This window comes from Hyperoodon ampullatus (genome assembly GCF_949752795.1).
Source record: "Hyperoodon ampullatus genome assembly, chromosome: 13".
Lineage (NCBI taxonomy): Eukaryota > Metazoa > Chordata > Mammalia > Artiodactyla > Ziphiidae > Hyperoodon > Hyperoodon ampullatus.
Genome location: NC_136926.1, coordinates 90,482,206 through 90,500,729, shown reverse-complemented (window position 1 = coordinate 90,500,729; position 18,524 = coordinate 90,482,206).

The following is an 18,524-nucleotide window of genomic DNA, read 5'->3' as shown; positions in this document are numbered from 1 at the left end:
CCGCACCCTTACCTGTGCCCTCAGCCTTGCCGTTCCCTAACCCTAACCCTAGCCCGGAACGGAAACCCACCGGCAGCCCCACACCTTAGCCTCCGCCGTATCTTCATCCTAGTCCCTACGCGGACACTGACCCGCGCGTCCGCACGTGCCCCGAACCTAGCACGTGTCCGCACCCTCACCTGTGCCCTCAGCCTTGCCGTTCCCTAACCCTAACCCTAGCCCGGAAAGGAAACCCACCGGCAGCCCCACACCTTACCCTCCGCCGTACCCTCATCCTAGTCCGTACGTGGACACTGACCCGCGCGTCCGCACGTGCCCCGAAACTAGCACGTGTCCGCACCCTCACCTGTGCCCTCAGCCTTGACGTTCCCTAACCCTAACCCTAGCCCGGAACGGAAACCCACCGGCAGCCCAACACCCTAGCCTCCGCCGTACCTTCATCCTAGTCCGTACGCGGACAATGACACGCGCGTCCGCATGTGCCCCGACCCTAGCACGTGTCCGCACCCTCACCTGTGCCCTCAGCCTTGCCGTTCCCTAGCCCTAACCCTAGCCCGGAACGGAAACCCACCAGCAGCCCCACACCTTAGCCTCCGCCGTACCCTCATCCTAGTCCGTACGCGGACACTGACCCGCGCGTCCGCACGTGCCCCGACACTAGCACGTGTCCGCACCCTCACCTGTGCCCTCAGCCTTGCCGTTCCCTAACCCTAACCCTAGCCCGGAACGGAAACCCACCGGCAGCCCCACACCTGAGCTTCCGCCGTACCCTCGTCCTAGTCCGTACGCGGACACTGACCCGCGCGTCCGCACGTGCCCTGACCCTAGCACGTGTCCGCACCCTCACCTGTGCCCTCAGCCTTGCCGTTCCTTAACCCTAACCCTAGCCCGGAACGGAAACCCACCGGCAGCCCCACACCTTAGCCTCCGCCGTACCCTCATCCTAGTCCGTACGCGGACACTGACCCGCGGGTCCGCACGTGCCCCGACCCTAGCACGTGTCCGCAACCTCACCTGTGCCCTCAGCCTTGCCGTTCCCTAACCCTAACCCTAGCCCGGAACGGAAACCCACCGGCAGCCCCAAACCTTAGCCTCCGCCGTTACCTCATCCTAGTCCGTACGCGGACACTGACCCGCGCGTCCGCACGTGCCCCGACCCTAGCACGTGTCCGCACCCTCACCTGTGCCCTCAGCCTTGCCGTTCCCTAACCCTAAGCCTAGCCCAGAACGGAAACCCACCGGCAGCCCCACACCTTAGCCTCCGCCGTACCCTCATCCTAGTCCGTACGCGGACACTAACCCGCGCGTCTGCACGTGCCCCGACCCTAGCACGTGTCCGCACCCTCACCTGTGCCCTCAGCCTTGCCGTTCCCTAGCCCTAACCCTAGCCAGGAACGGAAACCCACCGGCAGCCCCACACCTTAGCTTCCGCCGTACCCTCATCCTAGTCCGTACGCGGACACTGACCCGCGCGTCCGCACGTGCCCCGACCCTAGCACGTGTCCGCACCCTCACCTGTGCCCTCAGCCTTGCCGTTCCCTAGCCCTAACCCTAGTCCGGAAGGGAAACCCACCGGCAGCCCCACACCTTAGCCTCCGACGTACCCTCATCCTAGTCCGTACGCGGACACTGACCCGCGCGTCCGCACGTGCCCCGACCCTAGCACGTGTCCACACCCTCACCTGGGCCCTCAGCCTTGCCGTTCCCTAGCCCTAACCCTAGCCAGGAAGGGAAACCCACCGGCAGCCCCACACCTTAGCCTCCGCCGTACCTTCATCCTAGTCCGTACGCGGACACTGACCAGCGCGTCCGCACGTGCCCCGACCCTAGCACTTGTCCGCACCCTCACCTGTGCCCTCAGCCTTGCCGTTCCCTAGCCCTAACCCTAGCCCGGAAGGGAAACCCACCGGCAGCCCCACACCTTAGCCTCCGCCGTACCCTCGTCCTAGTCCGTACGCGGACACTGACCCACGCGTCCGCACGTGCCCCGACCCTAGCACGTGTCCGCACCCTCACCTGTGCCCTCAGGCTTGCCGTTCCCTAACCCTAACCCTAGCCCTGAACGGAAACCCACCGGCAGCCCCACACCTTAGCCTCCGCGTACCCTCATCCTAGTCCGTACGCGGACACTGACCCGCGCGTCCTCACGTGCCCCGGCCCTAGCACGTGTCTGCACCCTCACCTGTGCCCTCAGCCTTGCCGTTCCCTAACCCTAACCCTAGCCCGGAACGGAAACCCACCGGCAGCCCCACACCTTAGCCTCCGCCGTACCCTCATCCTAGTCCGTACGCGGACACTGACCCGCGCGTCCGCGCGTGCCCCGAACCTAGCACGTGTCCGCACCCTCACCTGTGCCCTCAGCCTTGCCGTTCCCTAACCCTAACCCTAACCCAGAACGGAGACCCACCGGCAGCCCCAAACCTTAGCCTCCGCCGTACCCTCATCCTAGTAGGTACGCGGACACTGACCCGCGCGTCCGCATGTGCTCCGACCCTAGCACGTGTCCGCACCCTCACCTGTGCCCTCAGCCTTGCCGTTCCCTAACCCTAACCCTAGCCCGGAACGGAAAACCACCGGCAGCCCCATGCCTTAGCCTCCGCCGTACCCTCATCTTAGTCCGTACGCGGCAACTGACCCGCGCGTCCGCACGTGCCCCGACCCTAGCACGTGTCCGCACCCTCACCTGTGCCCTTAGATTTGCCGTTCCCTAACCCTAACCCTAGCCCGGAACGGTAACCCACCGGCAGCCCCACACCTTAGCCTCCGCCGTACCCTCATCCTAGTCCGTACGCGGACACTGACCCGCGCGTCCGCACATGCCCCGACCCTAGCACGTGTCCGCACCCTCACCTGTGCCCTCAGCCTTGCCGTTCCCTAACCCTAACCCTAGCCCGGAACGCAAACCCACCGGCAGCCCCACACCTTAACCTCCGCCGTACCCTCATCCTAGTCCGTACGCGGACACTGACCCGCGTGTCCGCACGTGCCCCGACCCTAGCACGTGTCCGCACCCTCACCTGTGCCCTCAGCCTTGCCGTTCCCTAACCCTAACCCTAGCCCGGAACGGAAACCCACCGTCAGCCCCACACCTTAGCCTCCACCGTACCCTCATCCTAGTCCGTACGCGGACACTGACCCGCGGGTCCGCACGTGCCCCGACCCTAGCACGTGTCCGTACCCTCACCTGTGCCCTCAGCCTTGCCGTTCCCTAACCCTAACCCTAGCCAGGAACGGAAACCCACCGGCAGCCCCACACCTTAGCCTCCGCCGTACCCTCATCCTAGTCCGTACGCGGACTCTGACCCGCGCGTCCGCACGTGCCCCGACCCTAGCACGTGTCCGCACCCTCACGTGTGCCCTCAGCCTTGCCGTTCCCTAACCCTAAACCTAGCCCGGAACGGAAACCCACGGGCAGCCCCACACCTTAGCCTCCGCCGTACCCTCATCCTAGTCCGTACGCGGACACTGACCCACGAGTCCGCACGTGCCCCGACCCTAGCACGTGTCCGCACCCTCACCTGTGCCCTCAGCCTTGCCGTTCCCTAACCCTAACCCTAGCCCGGAACGGAAACCCACCGGCAGCCCCACACCTTAGCCTCCGCCGTACCCTCATCCTAGTCCGTACGCGGACACTGACCCGCGCGTCCGCACGTGCCCCGACCCTAGCACGTGTCCGCACCCTCACCTTTGCCCTCAGCCTTGCCGTTCCCTAACCCTAACCCTAGCCCAGTACGGAAACCCACCGGCAGCCCCACGCCTTAGCCTCCGCCGTAACCTCATCCTAGTCCGTACGCGGACACTGACCCGCGCGTCCGCACGTGCCCCGACCCTAGCACGTGTCCGCACCCTCACCTGTGCCCTCAGCCTTGCCGTTCCCTAACCCTAACCCTAGCCCGGAACGGAAACCCACCGGCAGCCCCACACCTTAGCCTCCGCCGTACCCTCATCCTAGTCCGTACGCTGACACTGATTCGCGCGTCCGCACGTGCCCCGACCCTAGCACGTGTCCGCACCCTTACCTGTGCCCTCAGCCTTGCCGTTCCCTAGCCCTAACCCTAGCCCGGAACGGAAACCCACCGGCAGCCCCACACCTTAGCCTCTGCCGTACCCTCATCCTAGTCCGTACGCGGACACTGACCCGCGCGTCCGCACGTGCCCCGACCCTAGCACGTGTCCGCACCCTCACCTGTGCCCTCAGCCTTGCCGTTCCCTAACCCTAACCCTAGCCCGGAACGGAAACCCACCGGCAGCCCCACACCTTAGCCTCCGCCGTACCCTCATCCTAGTCCGTACACGGACACTGACCCACGCGTCCGCACGTGCCCCGAACCTAGCACGTGTCCGCACCCTCACCTGTGCCCTCAGCCTTGCCGTTCCCTAACCCTAAGCCTAGCCCCGAACGGAAACCCACCGGCAGCCCCACACCTTAGCCTCCGCCGTACCCTCATCCTAGTCCGTACGCGGACACTGACCCGCGCGTCCGCACGTGCCCCGACCCTAGCACGTGTCCGCACCCTCACCTGTGCCCTCAGCCTTGCCGTTCCCTAACCCTAACCCTAGCCCGGAAGGGAAACCCACCGGCAGCCCCACACCTTAGCCTCCGCCGTACCCTCATCCTAGTCCGTACGCGGACACTGACCCGCGCGTCCGCACGTGCCCCGACCCTAGCACGTGTCCGCACCCTCACCTGTGCCCTCAGCCTTGCCGTTCCCTAACCCTAACCCTAGCCCGGAACGGAAACCCACCGGCAGCCCCACACCTTAGCCTCCGCCGTACCCTCATCCTAGTCCATGCGCGGACACTGACTCGCGCGTCCGCACGTGCCCCGACTCTAGCACGTGTCCGCACCCTCACCTGTGCCCTCAGCCTTGCCGTTCCCTAACCCTAACCCTAGCCCGGAACGGAAACCCACCGGCAGCCCCACACCTTAGCCTCCGCCGTACCCTCATCCTAGTCCGTACGCGGACACTGACCCGCGCGTCCGCACGTGCCCCGACCCTAGCACGTGTCCGCACGCTCACCTGTGCCCTCAGCCTTGCCGTTCCCTAACCCTAACCCTAACCCAGAACGGAAACCCTCTGGCAGCCCCACACCTTAGCCTCCGCCGTACCCTCATCCTAGTAGGTACGCGGACACTGACCAGCGCGTCCGCACGTGCTCCGACCCTAGCACGTGTCCGCACCCTCACCTGTGCCCTCAGCCTTGCCGTTCCCTAACCCTAACCCTAGCCCGGAACGGAAACCCACCGGCAGCCCCACACCTTAGCCTCCGCCGTACCCTCATCCTAGTCCGTACGCGGACATTGACCCGCGCGTCCGCACGTGCCCCGAACCTAGCACGTGTCCGCACCCTCACCCGTGCCCTCAGCCTTGCCGTTCCCTAACCCTAACCCTAGCCCGGAACGGAAACCCACCGGCAGCCCCACACCTTAGCCTCCGCCGTACCCTCATCCTAGTCCGTACGCGGACACTGACCCGCGCGTCCGCACGTGCCCCGACCCTAGCACGTGTCCGCACCCTCACCCGTGCCCTCAGCCTTGCCGTTCCCTAACCCTAACCCTAGCCCGGAAAGGAAACCCACCGGCAGCCCCACACCTTAGCCTCCGCCGTACCCTCATCCTAGTCCATATGCGGACACTGACCCGCGCGTCCGCACGTGCCCCGACCCTAGCACGTGTCCGCACCCTCACCTGTGCCCTCAGCCTTGCCGTTCCCTAACCCTAACCCTAGCCCGGAACGGAAACCCACCGGCAGCCCCATGTCTTAGCCTCCGCCGTACCCTCATCTTAGTCCGTACGCGGGAACTGACCCGCGCGTCCGCACGTGCCCCGACCCTAGCACGTGTCCGCACCCTCACCTGTGCCCTTAGCCTTGCCGTTCCCTAACCCTAACCCTAGCCCGGAACGGAAACCCACCGGCAGCCCCACACCTTAGCCTCCGCCGTACCCTCATCCTAGTCCGTACGCGGACACTGACCCGCGTGTCCGCACGTGCCCCGACCCTAGCACGTGTCCGCACCCTCACCTGTGCCCTCAGCCTTGCCGTTCCCTAACCCTAACCCTAGCCCAGAACGGAAACCCACCGGCAGCCCCACACCTTAGCCTCCACCGTACCCTCATCCTAGTCCGTACGCGGACACTGACCCCCGGGTCCGCATGTGCCCCGACCCTAGCACGTGTCCGTACCCTCACATGTGCCCTCAGCCTTGCCGTTCCCTAACCCTAACCCTAGCCAGGAACAGAAACCCACCGGCAGCCCCACACCTTAGCCTCCGCCGTACCCTCATCCTAGTCCGTACGCGGACTCTGACCCGCGCGTCCGCACGTGCCCCGACCCTAGCACGTGTCCGCACCCTCACATGTGCCCTCAGCCTTGCCGTTCCCTAACCCTAAACCTAGCCCGGAACGGAAACCCACCGGCAGCCCCACACCTTAGCCTCCGCCGTACCCTCATCCTAGTCCGTACGCGGACACTGAACCACGCGTCCGCACGTGCCCCGACCCTAGCACGTGTCCGCACCCTCACCTGTGCTCTCAGCCTTGCCGTTCCCTAACCCTAACCCTAGCCCGGAACGGAAACCCACCGGCAGCCCCACACCTTAGCCTCCGCCGTACCCTCATCCTAGTCCGTACACGGACACTGACCCACGCGTCCGCACGTGCCCCGAACCTAGCACGTGTCCGCACCCTCACCTGTGCCCTCAGCCTTGCCGTTCCCTAACCCTAAGCCTAGCCCCGAACGGAAACCCACCGGCAGCCCCACACCTTAGCCTCCGCCGTACCTTCATCCTAGTCCGTACGCGGACACTGACCCGCGCGTCCGCACGTGCCCCGACCCTAGCACGTGTCCGCACCCTCACCTGTGCCCTCAGCCTTGCCGTTCCCTAACCCTAACCCTAGCCCGGAAAGGAAACCCACCGGCAGCCCCACACCTTAGCCTCCGCCGTACCCTCATCCTAGTCCGCACGCGGACACTGACCCGCGCGTCCGCACGTGCCCCGACCCTAGCACGTGTCCGCACCCTCACCTGTGCCCTCAGCCTTGCCGTTCCCTAACCCTAACCCTAGCCCGGAACGGAAACCCACCGGCAGCCCCATGTCTTAGCCTCCGCCGTACCCTCATCTTAGTCCGTACGCGGGAACTGACCCGCGCGTCCGCACGTGCCCCGACCCTAGCACGTGTCCGCACCCTCACCTGTGCCCTTAGCCTTGCCGTTCCCTAACCCTAACCCTAGCCCGGAACGGAAACCCACCGGCAGCCCCACACCTTAGCCTCCGCCGTACCCTCATCCTAGTCCGTACGCGGACACTGACCCGCGTGTCCGCACGTGCCCCGACCCTAGCACGTGTCCGCACCCTCACCTGTGCCCTCAGCCTTGCCGTTCCCTAACCCTAACCCTAGCCCAGAACGGAAACCCACCGGCAGCCCCACACCTTAGCCTCCACCGTACCCTCATCCTAGTCCGTACGCGGACACTGACCCCCGGGTCCGCATGTGCCCCGACCCTAGCACGTGTCCGTACCCTCACATGTGCCCTCAGCCTTGCCGTTCCCTAACCCTAACCCTAGCCAGGAACAGAAACCCACCGGCAGCCCCACACCTTAGCCTCCGCCGTACCCTCATCCTAGTCCGTACGCGGACTCTGACCCGCGCGTCCGCACGTGCCCCGACCCTAGCACGTGTCCGCACCCTCACATGTGCCCTCAGCCTTGCCGTTCCCTAACCCTAAACCTAGCCCGGAACGGAAACCCACCGGCAGCCCCACACCTTAGCCTCCGCCGTACCCTCATCCTAGTCCGTACGCGGACACTGACCCGCGCGTCCGCACGTGCCCCGACCCTAGCACGTGTCCGCACCCTCACCTTTGCCCTCAGCCTTGCCGTTCCCTAACCCTAACCCTAGCCCAGTACGGAAACCCACCGGCAGCCCCACACCTTAGCCTCCGCCGTAACCTCATCCTAGTCCGTACGCGGACACTGACCCGCGCGTCCGCACGTGCCCCGACCCTAGCACGTGTCCGCACCCTCACCTGTGCCCTCAGCCTTGCCGTTCCCTAACCCTAACCCTAGCCCGGAACGGAAACCCACCGGCAGCCCCACACCTTAGCCTCCGCCGTACCCTCATCCTAGTCCGTACGCTGACACTGATTCGCGCGTCCGCACGTGCCCCGACCCTAGCACGTGTCCGCACCCTTACCTGTGCCCTCAGCCTTGCCGTTCCCTAGCCCTAACCCTAGCCCGGAACGGAAACCCACCGGCAGCCCCACACCTTAGCCTCTGCCGTACCCTCATCCTAGTCCGTACGCGGACACTGACCCGCGCGTCCGCACGTGCCCCGACCCTAGCACGTGTCCGCACCCTCACCTGTGCCCTCAGCCTTGCCGTTCCCTAACCCTAACCCTAGCCCGGAACGGAAACCCACCGGCAGCCCCACACCTTAGCCTCCGCCGTACCCTCATCCTAGTCCGTACACGGACACTGACCCACGCGTCCGCACGTGCCCCGAACCTAGCACGTGTCCGCACCCTCACCTGTGCCCTCAGCCTTGCCGTTCCCTAACCCTAAGCCTAGCCCCGAACGGAAACCCACCGGCAGCCCCACACCTTAGCCTCCGCCGTACCCTCATCCTAGTCCGTACGCGGACACTGACCCGCGCGTCCGCACGTGCCCCGACCCTAGCACGTGTCCGCACCCTCACCTGTGCCCTCAGCCTTGCCGTTCCCTAACCCTAACCCTAGCCCGGAAGGGAAACCCACCGGCAGCCCCACACCTTAGCCTCCGCCGTACCCTCATCCTAGTCCGTACGCGGACACTGACCCGCGCGTCCGCACGTGCCCCGACCCTAGCACGTGTCCGCACCCTCACCTGTGCCCTCAGCCTTGCCGTTCCCTAACCCTAACCCTAGCCCGGAACGGAAACCCACCGGCAGCCCCACACCTTAGCCTCCGCCGTACCCTCATCCTAGTCCGTGCGCGGACACTGACTCGCGCGTCCGCACGTGCCCCGACTCTAGCACGTGTCCGCACCCTCACCTGTGCCCTCAGCCTTGCCGTTCCCTAACCCTAACCCTAGCCCGGAACGGAAACCCACCGGCAGCCCCACACCTTAGCCTCCGCCGTACCCTCATCCTAGTCCGTACGCGGACACTGACCCGCGCGTCCGCACGTGCCCCGACCCTAGCACGTGTCCGCACCCTCACCTGTGCCCTCAGCCTTGCCGTTCCCTAACCCTAACCCTAACCCAGAACGGAAACCCTCTGGCAGCCCCACACCTTAGCCTCCGCCGTACCCTCATCCTAGTAGGTACGCGGACACTGACCAGCGCGTCCGCACGTGCTCCGACCCTAGCACGTGTCCGCACCCTCACCTGTGCCCTCAGCCTTGCCGTTCCCTAACCCTAACCCTAGCCCGGAACGGAAACCCACCGGCAGCCCCACACCTTAGCCTCCGCCGTACCCTCATCCTAGTCCGTACGCGGACATTGACCCGCGCGTCCGCACGTGCCCCGAACCTAGCACGTGTCCGCACCCTCACCCGTGCCCTCAGCCTTGCCGTTCCCTAACCCTAACCCTAGCCCGGAACGGAAACCCACCGGCAGCCCCACACCTTAGCCTCCGCCGTACCCTCATCCTAGTCCGTACGCGGACACTGACCCGCGCGTCCGCACGTGCCCCGACCCTAGCACGTGTCCGCACCCTCACCCGTGCCCTCAGCCTTGCCGTTCCCTAACCCTAACCCTAGCCCGGAAAGGAAACCCACCGGCAGCCCCACACCTTAGCCTCCGCCGTACCCTCATCCTAGTCCATATGCGGACACTGACCCGCGCGTCCGCACGTGCCCCGACCCTAGCACGTGTCCGCACCCTCACCTGTGCCCTCAGCCTTGCCGTTCCCTAACCCTAACCCTAGCCCGGAACGGAAACCCACCGGCAGCCCCATGTCTTAGCCTCCGCCGTACCCTCATCTTAGTCCGTACGCGGGAACTGACCCGCGCGTCCGCACGTGCCCCGACCCTAGCACGTGTCCGCACCCTCACCTGTGCCCTTAGCCTTGCCGTTCCCTAACCCTAACCCTAGCCCGGAACGGAAACCCACCGGCAGCCCCACACCTTAGCCTCCGCCGTACCCTCATCCTAGTCCGTACGCGGACACTGACCCGCGTGTCCGCACGTGCCCCGACCCTAGCACGTGTCCGCACCCTCACCTGTGCCCTCAGCCTTGCCGTTCCCTAACCCTAACCCTAGCCCCGAACGGAAACCCACCGGCAGCCCCACACCTTAGCCTCCACCGTACCCTCATCCTAGTCCGTACGCGGACACTGACCCCCGGGTCCGCATGTGCCCCGACCCTAGCACGTGTCCGTACCCTCACATGTGCCCTCAGCCTTGCCGTTCCCTAACCCTAACCCTAGCCAGGAACAGAAACCCACCGGCAGCCCCACACCTTAGCCTCCGCCGTACCCTCATCCTAGTCCGTACGCGGACTCTGACCCGCGCGTCCGCACGTGCCCCGACCCTAGCACGTGTCCGCACCCTCACATGTGCCCTCAGCCTTGCCGTTCCCTAACCCTAAACCTAGCCCGGAACGGAAACCCACCGGCAGCCCCACACCTTAGCCTCCGCCGTACCCTCATCCTAGTCCGTACGCGGACACTGAACCACGCGTCCGCACGTGCCCCGACCCTAGCACGTGTCCGCACCCTCACCTGTGCTCTCAGCCTTGCCGTTCCCTAACCCTAACCCTAGCCCGGAACGGAAACCCACCGGCAGCCCCACACCTTAGCCTCCGCCGTACCCTCATCCTAGTCCGTACACGGACACTGACCCACGCGTCCGCACGTGCCCCGAACCTAGCACGTGTCCGCACCCTCACCTGTGCCCTCAGCCTTGCCGTTCCCTAACCCTAAGCCTAGCCCCGAACGGAAACCCACCGGCAGCCCCACACCTTAGCCTCCGCCGTACCTTCATCCTAGTCCGTACGCGGACACTGACCCGCGCGTCCGCACGTGCCCCGACCCTAGCACGTGTCCGCACCCTCACCTGTGCCCTCAGCCTTGCCGTTCCCTAACCCTAACCCTAGCCCGGAACGGAAACCCACCGGCAGCCCCACACCTTAGCCTCCGCCGTACCCTCATCCTAGTCCGCACGCGGACACTGACCCGCGCGTCCGCACGTGCCCCGACCCTAGCACGTGTCCGCACCCTCACCTGTGCCCTCAGCCTTGCCGTTCCCTAACCCTAACCCTAGCCCGGAACGGAAACCCACCGGCAGCCCCACACCTTAGCCTCCGCCGTACCCTCATCCTAGTCCGTGCGCGGACACTGACTCACGCGTCCGCACGTGCCCCGACCCTAGCACGTGTCCGCACCCTCACCTGTGCCCTCAGCCTTGCCGTTCCCTAACCCTAACCCTAGCCCGGAACGGAAACCCACCGGCAGCCCCACACCTTAGCCTCCGCCGTACCCTCATCCTAGTCCGTACGCGGACACTGACCCGCGCGTCCGCACGTGCCCCGACCCTAGCACGTGTCCGCACCCTCACCTGTGCCCTCAGCCTTGCCGTTCCCTAACCCTAACCCTAACCCAGAACGGAAACCCTCTGGCAGCCCCACACCTTAGCCTCCGCCGTACCCTCATCCTAGTAGGTACGCGGACACTGACACGAGCGTCCGCACGTGCTCCGACCCTAGCACGTGTCCGCACCCTCACCTGTGCCCTCAGCCTTGCCGTTCCCTAACCCTAACCCTAGCCCGGAACGGAAACCCACCGGCAGCCCCACACCTTAGCCTCCGCCGTACCCTCATCCTAGTCCGTACGCGGACACTGAACCACGCGTCCGCACGTGCCCCGACCCTAGCACGTGTCCGCACCCTCACCTGTGCTCTCAGCCTTGCCGTTCCCTAACCCTAACCCTAGCCCGGAACGGAAACCCACCGGCAGCCCCACACCTTAGCCTCCGCCGTACCCTCATCCTAGTCCGTACGCGGACACTGACCCGTGCGTCCGCACGTGCCCCGACCTTAGCACGTGTCCGCACCCTCACCTGTGCCCTCAGCCTTGCCGTTCCCTAACCCTAAACCTAGCCCGGAACGGAAACCCACCGGCAGCCCCACACCTTAGCCTCCGCCGTACCCTCATCCTAGTCCGTACGCGGACACTGACCCGCGGGTCCGCACATGCCCCGACCCTAGCACGTGTCCGTACCCTCACCTGTGCCCTCAGCCTTGCCGTTCCCTAACCCTAACCCTAGCCCGGAACGGAAACCCACCGGCAGCCCCACACCTTAGCCTCCGCCGTACCCTCATCCTAGTCCGTACGCGGACTCTGACCCGCGCGTCCGCACGTGCCCCGACCCTAGCACGTGTCCGCACCCTCACCTGTGCCCTCAGCCTTGCCGTTCCCTAACCCTAACCCTAGCCCGGAACGGAAACCCACCGGCAGCCCCACACCTTAGCCTCCGCCGTACCCTCATCCTAGTCCGTACGCGGACACTGACCCGCGCGTCCGCACGTGCACCGACCTTAGCACGTGTCCGCACCCTCACATGTGCCCTCAGCCTTGCCGTTCCCTAACCCTAAACCTAGCCCGGAACGGAAACCCACCGGCAGCCCCACACCTTAGCCTCCGCCGTACCCTCATCCTAGTCCGTACGCGGACACTGACCCGCGCGTCCGCACGTGCCCCGACCCTAGCACGTGTCCGCACCCTCACCTGTGCCCTCAGCCTTGCCGTTCCCTAACCCTAACCCTAGCCCGGAACGGAAACCCACCGGCAGCCCCACACCTTAGCTTCCGCCGTACACTCATCCTAGTCCGTACGCGGACACTGATCCGCGCGTCCGCACGTGCCCCGACCCTAGCACGTGTCCGCAACCTCACCTGTGCCCTCAGCCTTGCCGTTCCCTAACCCTAACCCTAGCCCAGTACGGAAACCCACCGGCAGCCCCACACCTTAGCCTCCGCCGTAACCTCATCCTAGTCCGTACTCGGACACTGACCCGCGCGTCCGCACGTGCCCCGACCCTAGCACGTATCCGCACCCTCACCTGTGCCCTCAGCCTTGCCGTTCCATAACCCTAACCCTAGCCCGGAACGGAAAACCACCGGCAGCCCCACACCTTAGCCTCCGCCGTAACCTCATCCTAGTCCGTACGCGGACACTGACCCGCGCGTCCGCACGTGCCCCGACCCTAGCACGTGTCCGCACCCTTAAATGTGCCCTCAGCCTTGCCGTTCCCTAACCCTAACCCTAGCCCGGAACGGAAACCCACCGGCAGCCCCACACCTTAGCCTCCGCTGTATCTTCATCCTAGTCCCTACGCGGACACTGACCCGCGCGTCCGCACGTGCCCCGAACCTAGCACGTGTCCGCACCCTCACCTGTGCCCTCAGCCTTGCCGTTCCCTAACCCTAACCCTAGCCCGGAAAGGAAACCCACCGGCAGCACCACACCTTACCCTCCGCCGTACCCTCATCCTAGTCCGTACGTGGACACTGACCCGCGCATCCGCACGTGCCCCGAAACTAGCACGTGTCCGCACCCTCACCTGTGCCCTCAGCCTTGCCGTTCCCTAGCCCTAACCCTAGCCCGGAACGGAAACCCACCGGCAGCCCAACACCCTAGCCTCCGCCGTACCTTCATCCTAGTCCGTACGCGGACAATGACACGCGCGTCCGCATGTGCCCCGACCCTAGCACGTGTCCGCACCCTCACCTGTGCCCTCAGCCTTGCCGTTCCCTAGCCCTAACCCTAGCCCGGAACGGAAACCCACCAGCAGCCCCACACCTTAGCCTCCGCCGTACCCTCATCCTAGTCCGTACGCGGCAACTGACCCGCGCGTCCGCACGTGCCCCGACCCTAGCACGTGTCCGCACCCTCACCTGTGCCCTTAGATTTGCCGTTCCCTAACCCTAACCCTAGCCCGGAACGGAAACCCACCGGCAGCCCCACACCTTAGCATCCGCCGTACCCTCATCCTAGTCCGTACGCGGACACTGACCCGCGCGTCCGCACATGCCCCGACCCTAGCACGTGTCCGCACCCTCACCTGTGCCCTCAGCCTTGCCGTTCCCTAACCCTAACCCTAGCCCGGAACGCAAACCCACCGGCAGCCCCACACCTTAGCCTCCGCCGTACCCTCATCCTAGTCCGTACGCGGACACTGACACACGCGTCCGCACGTGCCCCGACCCTAGCACGTGTCCGCACCCTCACCTGTGCCCTCAGCCTTGCCGTTCCCTAACCCTAACCCTAGCCCGGAACGGAAACCCACCGGCAGCCCCACACCTTAGCCTCCGCCGTACCCTCATCCTAGTCCGTATGCGGACACTGACCCGCGCGTCCGCACGTGCCCCGAACCTAGCACGTGTCCGCACCCTCACCTGTGCCCTCAGCCTTGCCGTTCCCTAACCCTAACCCTAGCCCGGAAAGGAAACCCACCGGCAGCCCCACACCTTACCCTCCGCCGTACCTTCATCCTAGTCCGTACGCGGACAATGACACGCGCGTCCGCATGTGCCCCGACCCTAGCACGTGTCCGCACCCTCACCTGTGCCCTCAGCCTTGCCGTTCCCTAGCCCTAACCCTAGCCCGGAACGGAAACCCACCAGCAGCCCCACACCTTAGCCTCCGCCGTACCCTCATCCTAGTCCGTACGCGGCAACTGACCCGCGCGTCCGCACGTGCCCCGACCCTAGCACGTGTCCGCACCCTCACCTGTGCCCTTAGATTTGCCGTTCCCTAACCCTAACCCTAGCCCGGAACGGAAACCCACCGGCAGCCCCACACCTTAGCCTCCGCCGTACCCTCATCCTAGTCCGTACGCGGACACTGACCCGCGCGTCCGCACATGCCCCGACCCTAGCACGTGTCCGCACCCTCACCTGTGCCCTCAGCCTTGCCGTTCCCTAACCCTAACCCTAGCCCGGAACGCAAACCCACCGGCAGCCCCACACCTTAGCCTCCGCCGTACCCTCATCCTAGTCCGTACGCGGACACTGACACACGCGTCCGCACGTGCCCCGACCCTAGCACGTGTCCGCACCCTCACCTGTGCCCTCAGCCTTGCCGTTCCCTAACCCTAACCCTAGCCCGGAACGGAAACCCACCGGCAGCCCCACACCTTAGCCTCCGCCGTACCCTCATCCTAGTCCGTACGCGGACACTGACCCGCGCGTCCGCACGTGCCCCGACCCTAGCACGTGTCCGCACCCTCACCTGTGCCCTCAGCCTTGCCGTTCCCTAACCCTAACCCTAGCCCAGTACGGAAACCCACCGGCAGCCCCACACCTTAGCCTCCGCCGTAACCTCATCCTAGTCCGTACGCGGACACTGACCCGCGCGTCCGCACGTGCCCCGACCCTAGCACGTGTCCGCACCCTCACCTGTGCCCTCAGCCTTGCCGTTCCCTAACCCTAACCCTAGCCCGGAACGGAAACCCACCGGCAGCCCCACACCTTAGCCTCCGCCGTACCCTCATCCTAGTCCGTACGCGGACACTGACACGCGCGTCCGCACGTGCCCCGACACTAGCACGTGTCCGCACCCTTACCTGTGCCCTCAGCCTTGCCGTTCCCTAGCCCTAACCCTAGCCCGGAACGGAAACCCACCGGCAGCCCCACACCTTAGCCTCTGCCGTACCCTCATCCTAGTCCGTACGCGGACACTGACCCGCGCGTCCGCACGTGCCCCGACCCTAGCACGTGTCCGCACCCTCACCTGTGCCCTCAGCCTTGTCGTTCCCTAACCCTAACCCTAGCCCGGAACGGAAACCCACCGGCAGCCCCACACCTTAGCCTCCGCCGTACCCTCATCCTAGTCCGTACACGGACACTGACCCACGCGTCCGCACGTGCCCCGAACCTAGCACGTGTCCGCACCCTCACCTGTGCCCTCAGCCTTGCCGTTCCCTAACCCTAAGCCTAGCCCCGAACGGAAACACACCGGCAGCCCCACACCTTAGCCTCCGCCGTACCCTCATCCTAGTCCGTACGCGGACACTGACCCGCGCGTCCGCACGTGCCCCGACCCTAGCACGTGTCCGCACCCTCACCTGTGCCCTCAGCCTTGCCGTTCCCTAACCCTAACCCTAGCCCGGAAGGGAAACCCACCGGCAGCCCCACACCTTAGCCTCCGCCGTACCCTCATCCTAGTCCGTACGCGGACACTGACCCGCGCGTCCGCACGTGCCCCGACCCTAGCACGTGTCCGCACCCTCACCTGTGCCCTCAGCCTTGCCGTTCCCTAACCCTAACCCTAGCCCGGAACGGAAACCCACCGGCAGCCCCACACCTTAGCCTCCGCCGTACCCTCATCCTAGTCCGTGCGCAGACACTGACTCGCGCGTCCGCACGTGCCCCGACCCTAGCACGTGTCCGCACCCTCACCTGTGCCCTCAGCCTTGCCGTTCCCTAACCCTAACCCTAGCCCGGAACGGAAACCCACCGGCAGCCCCACACCTTAGCCTCCGCCGTACCCTCATCCTAGTCCGTACGCGGACACTGACCCGCGCGTCCGCACGTGCCCCGACCCTAGCACGTGTCCGCACCCTCACCTGTGCCCTCAGCCTTGCCGTTCCCTAACCCTAACCCTAACCCAGAACGGAAACCCTCTGGCAGCCCCACACCTTAGCCTCCGCCGTACCCTCATCCTAGTAGGTACGCGGACACTGACCAGCGCGTCCGCACGTGCTCCGACCCTAGCACGTGTCCGCACCCTCACCTGTGCCCTCAGCCTTGCCGTTCCCTAACCCTAACCCTAGCCCGGAACGGAAACCCACCGGCAACCCCACACCTTAGCCTCCGCCGTACCCTCATCCTAGTCCGTACGCGGACATTGACCCGCGCGTCCGCACGTGCCCCGAACCTAGCACGTGTCCGCACCCTCACCCGTGCCCTCAGCCTTGCCGTTCCCTAACCCTAACCCTAGCCCGGAACGGAAACCCACCGGCAGCCCCACACCTTAGCCTCCGCCGTACCCTCATCCTAGTCCGTACGCGGACACTGACCCGCGCGTCCGCACGTGCCCCGACCCTAGCACGTGTCCGCACCCTCACCCGTGCCCTCAGCCTTGCCGTTCCCTAACCCTAACCCTAGCCCGGAAAGGAAACCCACCGGCAGCCCCACACCTTAGCCTCCGCCGTACCCTCATCCTAGTCCATATGCGGACACTGACCCGCGCGTCCGCACGTGCCCCGACCCTAGCACGTGTCCGCACCCTCACCTGTGCCCTCATCCTTGCCGTTCCCTAACCCTAACCCTAGCCCGGAACGGAAACCCACCGGCAGCCCCATGTCTTAGCCTCCGCCGTACCCTCATCTTAGTCCGTACGCGGGAACTGACCCGCGCGTCCGCACGTGCCCCGACCCTAGCACGTGTCCGCACCCTCACCTGTGCCCTTAGCCTTGCCGTTCCCTAACCCTAACCCTAGCCCGGAACGGAAACCCACCGGCAGCCCCACACCTTAGCCTCCGCCGTACCCTCATCCTAGTCCGTACGCGGACACTGACCCGCGCGTCCGCACGTGCCCCGACCCTAGCACGTGTCCGCACCCTCACCTGTGCCCTCAGCCTTGCCGTTCCCTAACCCTAACCCTAGCCCGGAACGGAAACCCACCGGCAGCCCCACACCTTAGCCTCCGCCGTACCCTCATCCTAGTCCGTACGCGGACACTGACCCGCGTGTCCGCACGTGCCCCAACCCTAGCACGTGTCCGCACCCTCACCTGTGCCCTCAGCCTTGCCGTTCCCTAACCCTAACCCTAGCCCAGAACGGAAACCCACCGGCAGCCCCACACCTTAGCCTCCACCGTACCCTCATCCTAGTCCGTACGCGGACACTGACCCCCGGGTCCGCATGTGCCCCGACCCTAGCACGTGTCCGTACCCTCACATGTGCCCTCAGCCTTGCCGTTCCCTAACCCTAACCCTAGCCAGGAACGGAAACCCACCGGCAGCCCCACACCTTAGCCTCCGCCGTACCCTCATCCTAGTCCGAACGCGGACTCTGACCCGCGCGTCCGCACGTGCCCCGACCCTAGCACGTGTCCGCACCCTCACATGTGCCCTCAGCCTTGCCGTTCCCTAACCCTAAACCTAGCCCGGAACGGAAACCCACCGGCAGCCCCACACCTTAGCCTCCGCCGTACCCTCATCCTAGTCCGTACGCGGACACTGAACCACGCGTCCGCATGTGCCCCGACCCTAGCACGTGTCCGCACCCTCACCTGTGCTCTCAGCCTTGCCGTTCCCTAACCCTAACCCTAGCCCGGAACGGAAACCCACCGGCAGCCCCACACCTTAGCCTCCGCCGTACCCTCATCCTAGTCCGTACACGGACACTGACCCACGCGTCCGCACGTGCCCCGAACCTAGCACGTGTCCGCACCCTCACCTGTGCCCTCAGCCTTGCCGTTCCCTAACCCTAAGCCTAGCCCCGAACGGAAACCCACCGGCAGCCCCACACCTTAGCCTCCGCCGTACCCTCATCCTAGTCCGTACGCGGACACTGACCCGCGCGTCCGCACGTGCCCCGAC